Source organism: Aricia agestis, chromosome 15 (genome assembly GCF_905147365.1).
Source record: "Aricia agestis chromosome 15, ilAriAges1.1, whole genome shotgun sequence".
NCBI classification, from domain to species: Eukaryota; Metazoa; Arthropoda; class Insecta; order Lepidoptera; family Lycaenidae; genus Aricia; species Aricia agestis.
The window spans coordinates 1,845,553-1,859,372 of NC_056420.1; positions in this window are offsets into that span (position 1 = coordinate 1,845,553).

A 13,820-nucleotide genomic window follows, 5' to 3' on the forward strand; every position below is an offset into this window, starting at 1 on the left:
GATGAAGGCCACGTTCCGATTAAGTCGAGCGGTCTGTCATTCTAGTCTCTAAAACAGGGGTTCCCAAACTGTGCGCCGCGGCGCCCTGGTGCGTCGTGGAAAGAAAAAAGCGCCGTGAGTCGATCCTCCATCATTAATCATTATTCATTATCCAAAACTACAAATATCTATATCTATACTTATACTAAAATCGTAGAGGTAAAATTTTTGTACATTGAAAATAAACTTGAAAAAACGAGTCAGGGGCATATTAGAAGAGTAGTAGAATACATTTTAACTGTTTTTGAAATTTTTGTTTCTCTGTCTGTTTGTCTGTTTCTCTGTTTGTACAGGCTAATCTCTGAATCCGCTGGACTGATTTCAATGAAATTTGGCATGATGATACCTAACATCCCTGGTCAACATCTTAGATACTTTTTTTTAACCGACTTTAAAAAAAGGAGGAGTTAATGTTTACTTTGCTATTTGTGGTCAGATTTTCAAAATTCTTTTTTTGTTGTATAGATTGCCCGAATTCGATACCATGTTTACAATAAAATCGGCCAAGTGCGAGTCCGACTCACGCACGAAGGGTTCCGTACCGTTATAGAGAAAAAATAGGCCAAAAGTTGTGTTTTATGGGAGCCCCCCTTAAATTTTAATTATATTCCAATTTTATTATTAATTATTAAATAACACATATATTTAAGGATTCTGTGAAAATTTCAACTGCCTGCCTGTTGTAATTATTGGTATCGAGCAAAAAAGGCCAAAAAAATCATGTTCGTTCATCTATCAACAACGTTTTATCGTGGAAGCCAGCGTCCACGATAACAAAACAACGAGAAGTCAAAATTCAGGACCTAGTTGAGAATCACAGTGCTCAGTTGCTTAGGCCAGCTCCTCTTTGTTTTGACTCCGTGATCGCAACTCCGTCCGTGTCAGTCCGCGCTTCAAATAAGACGTTTTTATGTTTAAGTGCAATCTCGTCAAACTCGCGAGATCTCGCCTTTTTTTCGTCCGAGATCAATCTCGCTAAAAAGGCCGAGATCTCGCGAGAACGAGATTGCATTCCCTAGTCATATTGCTATACTGTGATAATGGTACGGAATCCTTCGAGCGCGAGTCCGACTCGCACTTGGCCGATTATTTAACCAATGCAACTTTAATCCAATCAGGGTCCTATGAAACAGCAAGAATAGCTGTTTCCTAAAAAATGTCTGCTGCTAGAAGGCTATTTAAAACTTAAAAGTTATGATTGTGGTACCCTAGAAGTTTACTCTGTGCATTGGTAACCTAAGCAAAACTTTATGATTAATTTTGAATTAAATAGACGAATATATAAAATCTGGCAGGCAGGAACGTTAGACTGCTACGTAACTTAACGTTAATCTTAACTTTGAGTGCGTACCGTGTACTTAATATTTAGTTAAATGTGTGCTTTAAGCTATAAAACAATTTTACCCCAGTCCAAAGGCAACAAAAACTTGCACATAATATTATAATTATTGACATTGTACTTACTTTGCAGCGGTCTGTCGGTACTTAGATCCTTTGAAGTTTAAATATTAATAAGTCCAACCAGTAGGTACGCATGTTTGTTATTATATATTGTATTGTTTCAATATAAAACAAAGACCTTAAAACAAAACGTTGTACTTGTAAAACGTAAAAAAAACAATGCAATCTTATTTCTTAAACTAATTAGGTTAAAGTTATAACTTAAAAAGAATGTTTTAACTTACGCACATTCTGATGTTTTAAAACTTAATTTGACGTCTTTTGCCCTCGCCTGTACTTAGGTACTTGAGTACTAGAATATAGATGTAGGTACAGAATAACATTACGTATTTAGGCAACGGTGTAGCCTGTATGTCAAGGACGTAACCTAACCTAACCTTATGACTTATAAGTACTAGGGTCGCATGGTTACTACTTTAAACTACGAATAATAAATTTAAAGTTACATTTTTAGCAATGGGAAAGACTTTTACTCACCTCCGGGCGGAAAACGTCAACTTTCTTCCCGCTGCGCTTACCGATGTTGCCGTTTTCCGCCTCAGCTCCGTCGATGAGAAAAATAGTACATACGCACCATGGGCAGTAAATAAGAATCTCTCAGATCACATGTTATCTGAGACATTTCTAATTTCCCTGCCCTAGGATCGTAATGTACTATTTTATGTAGGAGTGCTGAAAACTGAAAAGGGCTTTTCTATCTTAGATTTGGTGTTAACATAATCTGTAAATAAAATATAATTAAACTTCTCATTCTAAAATCTGCTGTGTGAGATTTTTTAAAATATTGTAATTTTAACTAGATGACGCCTGCCACTCCGTTGCCCTGCGTCAAACTGACAAATGTCAAATCAGTACAAAAATACAGAAATGAATTGCAAGCAGAGTTTCATTTTGCGATTTTAGAAAAATGAATCATATTATGATTCATGTCATGATTCTTCAAAGCGACCATTTTAGCCCCGCTGTAAATCGTTTAACGAGCGGGAACAGTACATTTTTCCGCGATATAAGTATCCTATGTCCTTTCCCGGGACTCAAGGTATCTCCATACCAAATTTCAGTAAAATCGGCTCAGCGGTTTGGACGTGAAGAGGTAACAGACAGACAGATAGACCGACAGACAGGGATACTTTCGTATTATAATATCTATATTATATCCATACGATAGGTACTAAAATAGTATACTATACACTATACTTTATAAAAACCGGCCAAGTTTTGAGAGTTGGACCGCATTCATGGGCGAATGAAGGGTTCCGCAGCAGCAATAAGGTTTATTTCTATGAAATTAAAAGGTTTTTGATTTATTTTTATGTTTCAGTTGATTTAATTAAAGTTAAATTAAAGTTTACCATTTATCACGTATAAAAAACTACTTGTTAGATCTCGTTCAAACCAATTTTCGTTGGTAGTTTTTATAGTAATGTACATTTTTTTTTTATATGTATCATCAACTTTGACGTTAGAGGGGCGTGGGACACATTTTACCACTTTGGAAGAGTCTCTCTCGCATAATATGATTTCTGAAAACCCTATCCATAGATACCCCACACGCATAGGTTTGATGAAAAAAATTTTTTTTTGTTTCAGTTGTACAGTATGGGGATTGGGGACCCCTAAAATTTTTAATAATTTTTCCATTTTTGTATCAAAATCTTAATGCGGTACTTGGTACTACTAATATATATTCTGTGGCGGTACACATACTACATCTACTTACCAAGTTTCAATAGTATAGCTCTTATAGTTTCGGAGAAAAGTGGCTGTGACATACGGACGGACAGACAGACAGACATAACGAATCTATAATGGTTCCGTTTTTGCCATTTGGCTACGGAACCCTAAAAGTGGCTTGACAAATATAAGAACAAATTACAAAACATTGTATAGCTTAAACTTTTAAACCTACCTATAAAGGAGTGAGCACACTGAGACGGGCCATGCCGGGGCTCAGCGTGCCGGGGCTCATCGCAAAAATCCGCCTCCATACAATTTGTATGGAAGCGGAAATCCGCTGCGCCCCGACACAGTGTGCGATACGCGCATCCGCTTCCATACAAATTGTATGGAGGCGGATTTTTGCGATGAGCCCCGGCACGCTGAGCCCCGGCACGGCCCGTCTCAGTGTGCTCACTGCTTAAGACGTAGGTAATAGGTATAACGTCTGTGTAGTCTTTACATAGAAAATAAAGATTGTTTTATTAGAAGAACTAAGAGGGTAAGAAATGTATTACATACTTCAATAGAAATACATAATTTGTTTTATTATTTTCATAAGTTGTTTGAGAGCTTTCGATACAAAACGTTAGCAATAAAGTGGGACTTAACAAGTTAACAAGTACACGATCAATTTGTAAGTGATTGTTAAAGTTAATCAATTAATAATTATTATATTGTAATCTCCAACTTTATACTTTAATCACTTTATCATGTTTATTATTAAGTAATGATAATATTAATGTTAAAATTGTGTGTCAGTTATTTCTTGGCGTCTAAGCCGATTTTGATGAAAGATATGACAAATGAAGATACCGAAGAAGGTATCCCGGGAAAAGAGAGGCATTTGGTTAGTTCATATTCCGGAAAAGTATACTCCGGAAAATTCTCGTGTCACAATAATAGATAGCGTACTCCTCCGAAACGGCTTTACTGATTTTAACCAAATTTTATATGCATATTCAGTGGGACTGAGAATCGGCTACTGGGTACTTTTTATATTGATAAGTGCATTTGTTGAATAAATAATAGTAAATTATTATAACTCGAGACTGACGGCGACCATTGTTTGTGCGACGGGATAGCGATGGACGTTGCCATGGTCATATACTTATTTAGTCACTTCAATAAAATAATACGGGCGAAATACTTTATACGGCAAAGAAACGTTTGTCGGGACACTCCGGGACAGTTAGTATTATATAAAAATACTATCCCGTGGTCTTATCTATGTTTATGCCTATCAAAATCGACCCAGTAGTTTCGGAGCCTATTCCACGCAAACTTATAAATTTAACGGGCGAAATACTTTATATGGCAAAGAAACTTTTGCCGGGACAGCTAGTAAAGTATATTATATTTTAATAAATAAAGTAATAAATAAACTTATTCCGGCATAATATCAAAGTTCGCGCGGGAACTGTTCATTGAAGTGGGAGAGCCGGCACGAACGGGCCGGCTCGACAGGAGAAATACCACGGGCTCACAGAATACCGGCGTGAAACACCGCTTGCGCTGTGTTTCGCCGAGTGAGTGAGTTTACCATAGGCCCAATCCCCTACCCTTTTTCTTTCCCTACCCTTTTTCTTTCCCTACCCTTTCCTATTTCCTTCCCTACCCTCCCCTATTCCCTTCCCTACCCTCCCCTATTCCCTCTTAAAAGGCCGGCAACGCACCTGCAGCTCTTCTGATGCTGCGAGTGTCCATGGGCGACGGAAGTTGCTTTCCATCCGGTGACCCGTTTGCTCGTTTGCTCCCTTATTTCATAAAAAAAATATCTCCGGGATAAGAATTAGTATCCTATGTCCTTTCCCGGGACTCACAGTATGTCTATACCAAATTTCAGCAAAATCGGTTTAGCGGTTTAGGCATGAAGTGGTAACAGACAGACAGATACACTTTCGCATTTTTAGGGTTCCGTACCCAAAAGGTAAAAACGGGACCCTATTACTAAGACTTCGATATCTGTCCGTCTGTCTGTCTGTGTGTCTCCAGGCTGTAACTCAAGAACCACTATACCTAGACTTCTGAAATTTTCACAGATTGTGTATATCTGTTGCCGCTATAACAACAAATACTAAAAACAAAATAAATTAAATATTTAAGGGGGCTCCCATACAACAAACGTGATATTTTTGCAATTTTTTGCTCGATATCAGTAACGGCAATACGTACTTGAAATTTTCACACAATTTTATTTGTACTTTAATAATTTATAATAATATTTAAACAAATTAAATAATTAAGGGGGGCTCCCATACAAAAAAACACAATTTTCAGCGTATTTTTGCGCTATTGTGGTACGGAACCTTTCGTGCGCGAGTTCAGCTCGCGGGCTTGTCCGATTTTTTTATATTATTATGGATAGTTTCCCTGTTAAGTTTGTCTGAAGCCTCTTTTTGAACATATCAGACTGTAACAAAACGCACGTGCACAGACGTACACACAGCGCGAATTGTAAGCTTTAGTTCCACTTTTTTATTTTTTGTTCCAGGCACACATTCATTTTTTTACCTGCATTGTGTTGATGATGATTGTGAACCAGATCCCAACAGGCAGATGGTATCGCCTGTTGACATGACAACAAAACATCCCCACTCCGACCGGGAACAAGTAACACAATTTTATGCTGTAGTGTACTCTTCTAAGGACGGCCTTAGATTTCTATGTCTACATATTCGGGTGACCAGACTTTGGATAATTTGGAGAATAACTTTCTAATTTAGCCGACTACGGCGAAGAAAGAAGGTTTATGATTTTGGTATTTTTATTGTTTCATCGTAGCCCCTGAATTACGTTTTTGAATAAAAAGTTATTCGTAATTAAGTGTTTCGACTGACAGAAAATTTGTTTTATACAGGGTGTAACAAAAATAAGTGATAATACTTTAGGGTATGTACGTGTTCCTTGTAGAGAGTTTACTGTGAAAGACGAAAAATTTTTTGCACTTTTGTATGGGCAAGGGCCCGAGCGTCACGAGTTTCCCCATACAAAAGTGAAAAAATTTTTTGGTCTTTCAGCGCTGCTACTTTCACAGTAAACTCTCTATAAGGAACACATACACACCATAAAGTAACACGTCCAAAAACGTACGTCTGAGCAAAATGTATGAAGTTGAAAAGCCTATAGAAACTTCTTCTGAACATATCCTTATGCCTTAGCCCTTATAGAAAAGGGCTATTAGCGTATTACGGCCTGAACAAAATGTACGTAGTTGAAAAATCTATCGAAACGCGCTTTTAGAGCTTGTCTTGTGATCATATCCTTAGCCCTTACAGAAAGGGCCTACAGTCGTGGGAATGTCCGCGCAGCTTCCCCGCGTTGTCACCGCGACGCGACACAATGCGCCGGCGCAGGTATTTTTTACCTGCGCAGTGCGAACATCTGCGCACAAAGCACCGGATAGCAGATGCCAGGCGCGCCCGGATGTGAGCAGTTGAGCACATCTTGTAGATGAAGATTTGGAGATCGGAAGCAAAACTTCTGATTTATGGGAAACGAGGTTTACTAAAATTCGTTTGGGAGCATTTTTCCGGGAGAAAAATTATCTGAGTCTATTTTTTCTCAAGGCCAAAATTTATTTATGGAAATCCAGAATCCAGATAATATGTATCTGGATTCTGGATTTCCATAAATAAATTATTAAATTCGAAAAATCATTCGTGAGAGAGAAATTGTTTTTTTTTTCATTTTCTACTTCTCCTTTTCTCGAAACTCGAAAGCATCGCCAATCGCCATGCGGAAAATCTAGATCGGTTAAGCGGTTACAGCGACAGACAGATAGATGGTAACACCGGTTTTATACGTGGGAGAGCCATGCTTCGGCACGAATGGGCCGGCTCGACCGGAGAAATACCACGTTCTCACAGAAAACCGGCGTGAAACAGCGCTTGCGCTGTGTTTCGCCGAGTGAGTGAGTTTACCGGAGGCCCAATCCCCTACCCTATTCCCTTCCCTTCCCATCCCTACCCTCCCCTATTACCCTATTCCCTCTTAAAAGGCCGGCAACGCACCTGCAGCTCTTCTGAAGCTGCGAGTGTCCATGGGCGACGGAAGTTGCTTTCCATCAGGTAACCCGTTTGCTCGTTTGCCCCCTTATTTCATAAAAAAAAAAAAAAACACCGATTAATCAATCTTGATATTTGTGTGCAATATGATTCACTGCCTTTTTAACACGCTTTTATAAGCTCGGGTTGTAATTATGTGTGTAACGGAATCTTGAAACACGATTTTTACCTATCTCCAGTAGTCTAATTAGTAATTACATAATTTGAAACTTTGCATACGTATTAAGAGCCAATGACAATGCAATAATTTGTTTTTTTTTAAACAAAATTAATTAGTATACTTAGTGAGTTTTTTTTAGATTTTATAACTATTATTATTTATAGAGATAGACTAAAGAACTACGTCTACAGTACGCAAGTCCCAAACTCAACAGTCTAAACTCTAAAGTCTAAACTAACGTTCCAGTATACCCGTAATGAACGTTTTAGCCCCAGGGGTCTCAGCCCTTAGGGTTACACACCCGAAGGGTAGAAAGAACTAGCCCTACTTGAAATCAAATAATGAATCTAATATAAATCCACGTACCAATATTTTTAATACGTAAAATCTTTTTAAAGGCAAAGCTGAACAAAACCGACCAAAACTTTGTAGGTAAACTTGAAAATTCGCACGTACGTGTTCGGTGTTCCTCTAATGATAGAAGGCAGTCACCACAGATTTTAGAAGTCACAAATAAAGGATTTTGACAAAATAGGGCCTTAGGGAAAGTTTGCTCGTCAGGAATAACTATGTTACTATACATTAGTAGTATTTAGTAGCATTATAGAGCAGTTTTTGCTTCTTAAATTGGTTGAGTAATAGGCATATTTATGTACCGATTTCCGCGAAGTAAGCTATGGCCTATGGGAGAAATAATGACTTCTTAAGGCCCTGTATTCCCAGAAACGGACGATTTTCAAGATTTAAAAGTGACACTTAGACATAACAAAATAGTAATTTAAATTCTGAAAAAAAAACATATTTGTTAGTTAAGGATCTTTTTTTTTTCGCAGGGGAAACCCATCATGGGTGCCCCGGGTTGGGGATGTGCCTCAGTTAGCTGAAGCACACCTAACAAACACAGGACTCCCTCCACAACCGGCCGGTCTACCTCAGAAGGGACCGGACTTCCACCAAAGTTAGGGAACACTTCGGCAAACTGAAGCGTTCCCCTCGGCGCCGGGACTGGCTAAGCCGGCCAGGCTAATTTTCAGATAATTTTTGTATTGAATTAAAGACAAAGAATATATTATCTAGGGCGTTTCGTTTTTTGACTCGATTTAATTGATGTATAAAAAAATGACGATCAAAAAAGTATAAAATTGCAGGCGCAAAGGTTCGGCTGGTACGCTTTCAGTCACACACTTTTCGCCTGCAATTTTATAGTTTTTTGATCGTCGTTTTTTTATACATCAATTAAATCCAGTCAAAAAAACGAATCGCCCTAGATGTATTCTTTATCTTTAATTTAGTACAAAAATTATCTGAAAATTCCAAATAATTTGGACATAGTATGGGAATTTCATTAAAAGAAGAGGTAACTTTGGGTTTTTTTTCTATCGAGTGAAGTTCATGATATTGTGTAATGGAATATAAATTCCAGGTTAAGTAACACATATTTTTTTCAGAATTTAAATTACTATATTTTTATGTCTCCTGTCACTTTTAAATCTTGAAAAGCGTCCGTTTTTGGGAATACAGGGCCTTAAGTCGTTTTTAAATTAGTAGCATTAACGAGTTTAAGTTTTATAAATTGGCTGCGAGTAGGAGTTGCTTACGCAGCTATAAAGCTACATAGGAGAACTTACTAAATAACATTTAAATTAGTAAAATTTTAGATCAGTTTTCTTTGCTGGTTGGGTACCGGAGTTTTTGTTTTTTAAATTGGCTAGTAGGTACCAGGCTAATAGCACTCAGTAGTCATGCGTGATAAGAACAGGGCTGACACGAGCGGCCGACTTGACCCAGTTAACGCGAGGGTTGGCGCAACCCTTCGGAGGTCATCGACCCCCGTCTCTTTATAATCGCGAATGCAATTTTCGTCATTTCCTCTGTGCGTAAATGAACCCTTCATTAAGTTCGCCAAGGAGCATTTTTTGTTTGCAGCAAAATAGTCCAGGAAGTTTAAGGATGTAATTTGATAGGAAACTTGAGCATAATCACTAGCTTTTGTGTTTTTGCGTAGTTTAGTCTTTTGTTTACGTCAGCTTCTATTTAAATTACAAGGCCCAGCGACTTTTCAGAAATTATAAAACGACACGAAAAATAAGGAGATAAGTTTGTTACTTTAGCTATCAGCAAGCAAGGACTTAAAACAGAAGACTGTCGATTGTTTAATAATATATGACGTTGGTGTTTGCTATTTTTATCCCGAAAACATTATGTTTCCATGGGATACCTAATCTTTTAATTATCTAATACAATATTATATTACAAACCAAAATTGCCACGTCACGCGTTCGAATGACGTAGGATTGGAACAATAATCCAGAATTCGACGTTGTGCTAAATATACCCCATAAATAATAATACGGAGGTAATCAATGCACGATAAATCTTAACCCGTAAGACGTTCTGTACTCGTGGGACGGGGCACAAAAGACCCCTAACCGTCGCGACAGCTGGCGTCTGCGAGGGGTCCCGAAGACCCTAGGGTCATCGTTCCCAACGTCTCGCGAAATCTCGGCCGGGGGTTGTGTGGGAAATTTTTTGTAGCTAACGAGCTGGATTAAATCGATCGATGATTTATGAAATCGGACATCTTGCGGGCGCATCTGCCTAATATAAGGACGACGGCCGATGTGTGGCTTCCTACCTATAGGTATCCATAGCAAATTAAAATTTGAAAATCGGTTTACAAATGGCGAAGTAATCTTTAAACAACTAAAAAAAATCCGCCGAACGTGCAAGTTGCAACTTTTTTTGGAAGCCGGTTAAATTTTTTATTTTATCAAGACTGTGTAAACAGTAGTATATATCTATATAAAAATATTATCCTATGACCTTTCCCGTGGTCTTATCTATGTTTATGCCTATCAAAATCAACCCAGTAGTTTCGAAGCCTATTCGATGCATGAAAATGAAAAATATTTATTTTTCTAAATAGGTTAACAAAATTAACACATTTAGAACGTCTACATGAGGCCTACCACCGGTTCGGGAACTAACCCGGCGAACCGGCCTAAGAAACTCGCACGGGGCCAACTTTTACCAAAAAGGTGGGAAAAATCTTCTTTAGTCATTAATTATTTTATCTTAAACCTCAATGTCTTTAGTAGAATTTACCAAATTTAAATCTGTTCACAGCTCAGTAACAGCTGTTGCGAACAGCTTGGCTTCTTTATCAGTCTGCAGGTAGCTGGTTCCCGTTATTTGGGGTAGAACAGGTTTACCTTTGCTTAAAACACGTTTTTTCTATAGACACTATTTTACCTTTACTTAGAACATGTTTTTCTATGCCCTATCTATAATATAAAAATGAGTCGCTGAATGTGTTGCTAAGCGCAAAACTCGAGAACGGTTGGACCGATATCGCTAATTCTTTTTTTTTAATATTCCTTGAAGTACGAGGATGGTTCTTACGGAGAGAAAAATTCTAAAAAAAAAAATTCCTGAAAAGGTCTAAAAACTCTTATATATAAATGGATTTTCAAATGTGTTAGTCGCGCTAAAACTCGAAAACGGCTGAACCGATTGGGCTGATTTTAGTCTTAAAATATTCGTAGAAGTCCAGGGAAGGTTTTAAAGTGACACGAAGTTCACCGGGACAGCTAGTTGAGTATAAAATCGATTTCTTTAGGGTTTTTACTTGTGTGCCTCCTTATTTGAAAGAACTTGAATTTATGTACTTATTTACCTACTACAACATTTAAAGTAACAAAAGGTACAAATTTTGCTGTCTTGTAATGAAAACAGGTTTTATAATTCACCTAGAAAGTATAATATTGAAAATTAAGGTATTTGAGGCTTCTATTGGAACTTTTTATATCTTTGGAACTTTTCGTAGAAATAAAATAACACTTTAAGAGCTCACCTGACTCTAAAAATCAAACATCGTCCTTCTCTCTTCACACTCACGCCCGTCTTTCATATGCCAGGTGAAAAAGGACGGCGCGGAATCATCGCTGAGTTAGTTTTACTTGAATAAAAAACGAACTATAATGATTATGAAAAAAGTGTTTTGAGCAAATTTAGGTTTTATCAATACCTTTTTAGATATTAAAAAATATTAAAGAAAAGACAGCAAACTTCGAAGATCCAAGCAAAAATGTGTCTAAAACAAGGTTTTTTGTAAAAAAGAAACTATCGAGCATTTTTTGAGTAATTGTGTTTTCGTCTTGAGCATTTAATCTTCATGAACTGAAGTTACTTGTGTCAAAAAATCAGTTTTCTAGACCTTACAGATTTTGAGATCTAGGTTAAAGTATGTAGTCAAGTTAGGGTCATATGGGCTCTTAATTTCATACTTAAAACTAATTTATATCCTATTCCTGGTATATAAGTTAATTAACAATTGGTTCAGCGGTTTAAGTTTGAAAAAGTAGTTGAAGAAGTATAATCTAAGTCCTATGAAATAGAGAAACAGACATTCGCATATTATGATAATACTTATATTTGGAATGAATATAGATGGATCTACGAATCATTTAAAATAAGTACTTATATTTATTGTGGGCGGATGTGTAGAAAATAATTCAAACACAATATAAATAAACTACTTTTTAGGGTTTCGTACCCAAAAGGTAAAAACGGGACCCTATTACTAAGACTTCGATGTCTGTCCGTCTGTCCGTCTGTGACATACATATATATCAGGCTGTATCTCAAGAACCACTATAGCTAGACTTCTGAAATTTTCACAGATTGTGTATTCTGTTGCCGCTGTAACAACAAATACTAAAAATAAAATAAAGTTAATATTTAAGATCCCATACAAAAAACACAATTTTTTGTCTACTTTCACTCTATACCGGCACGGAACCCTTCGTGCGCGAGTCCGACTCGCACTTGGCCGATTATTTCATATTCTTAATCTATAGCGCCATCTAGGTAATAAAAGCTAAACTATTTAACATACAACTTATTTTCTTTGGCAAGTAATTTAACTAAAAATTGAGAACTTATTGTTCTTAACTAATTATTCCTTTTCTATGTATAACACTTTAACTATTACTTTAACTACAATGCAAAATGTCAAATCTTTGGTTAAAGCCGATAACTTTACTAACGATAACTTTGAGCTCGACAAGGTTTTAAATGAACGTGGCGAAAAAAGGAACTAACGCTGTCATCATACAAAAACGCCTTTTTTGACCGTTCTCCTTTACCAGCAGCGCCCCGCCCACGTTCATTTAAAGCCTTGTCGGACCAGCTATCATCTGGTCAAATTCTGTGGTCAAAGTTAAGGTTAAAGTTAGCCTTAACTATAACCATACCTTTGACCATAACTGTCACTATAACCACGCCTCTGGTGCAACCCACCCTAGTTGTTACTCAAGTACTAGTTACTACTAACTTACTTACGCCAGAAAATTTATTTTAGTCTAGAAGCGTCATACGGTCTAAGGAAGTGGACTATTATAGGATGCATAAATAATTTTTTATTGTTGCCGGCTTTAGAAAAATTACACAATTTCTACAAAACAAGAGATAACACATTGTATCTGTTGGTACTTGGTACTCTGTCGGTGCATTAGAAAAAATCTTTCTATGAAATTGTAACAAAATCTTCTTTACCTGGGTGTCCTTTATTTGTAAGATACATAGAATTCTTAACAATAAAATTCAATAGAATAATGAATCTTCATTGAACATTACATTCGTAATTTTACCTGTAGGCAGATGTAAAAATAGCGTCTTTGAATTCATTGAAAGAGACTTAAGTATTTCTTAAAAAAAATTAAGGTCGCGCGGTACCTACCTATAATTATTATTCTTTACACATAAACATAACAATGAAAAAGTTTATAATATTACTTATTTATTTTTAAGAAGGTTCCAAGTATCAAGTACCTACTAATAATAATTATTTAATTTATGTATGATAAATTAAAAAAAAAATGGCCAAGTGCGAGTCGGACTCGCGAACGAAGGGTTCCATATACCATTCAAGAGCAAAAATAGGCAAAAAATATTTTTGTATGGAAAATTAAAAAATATATTTATTTAATTTTAATTTTACTACCTATCAATTAATACGGTAAGTACATATTTCAAGTGCCTACCTCAAGTGTAGTGTAACCATATTGGTATAAAGGATAAAATGCCAACAAAATCAAGTTTGTTGTATGGGAAATATAAAAAATGATAAATTATCTAAATATTACTCCCCTTAAATATTTGATATATTTTGTTTTTAATTAGTATAATGATGTTATAACGGCAACAGAAATACATAATCTGTGAGAATTTCAACTCTGGAGACTGAAAATTTCAACTCTGTGAAAATATTTTCAACTCTGGAGACAGACGGACAGATAGACGGAAAGACAGACGGACAGACATACATCGAAGTCTTAAGTAATAGGGCGGGACCCTATTAATTAAGATTTTTACCC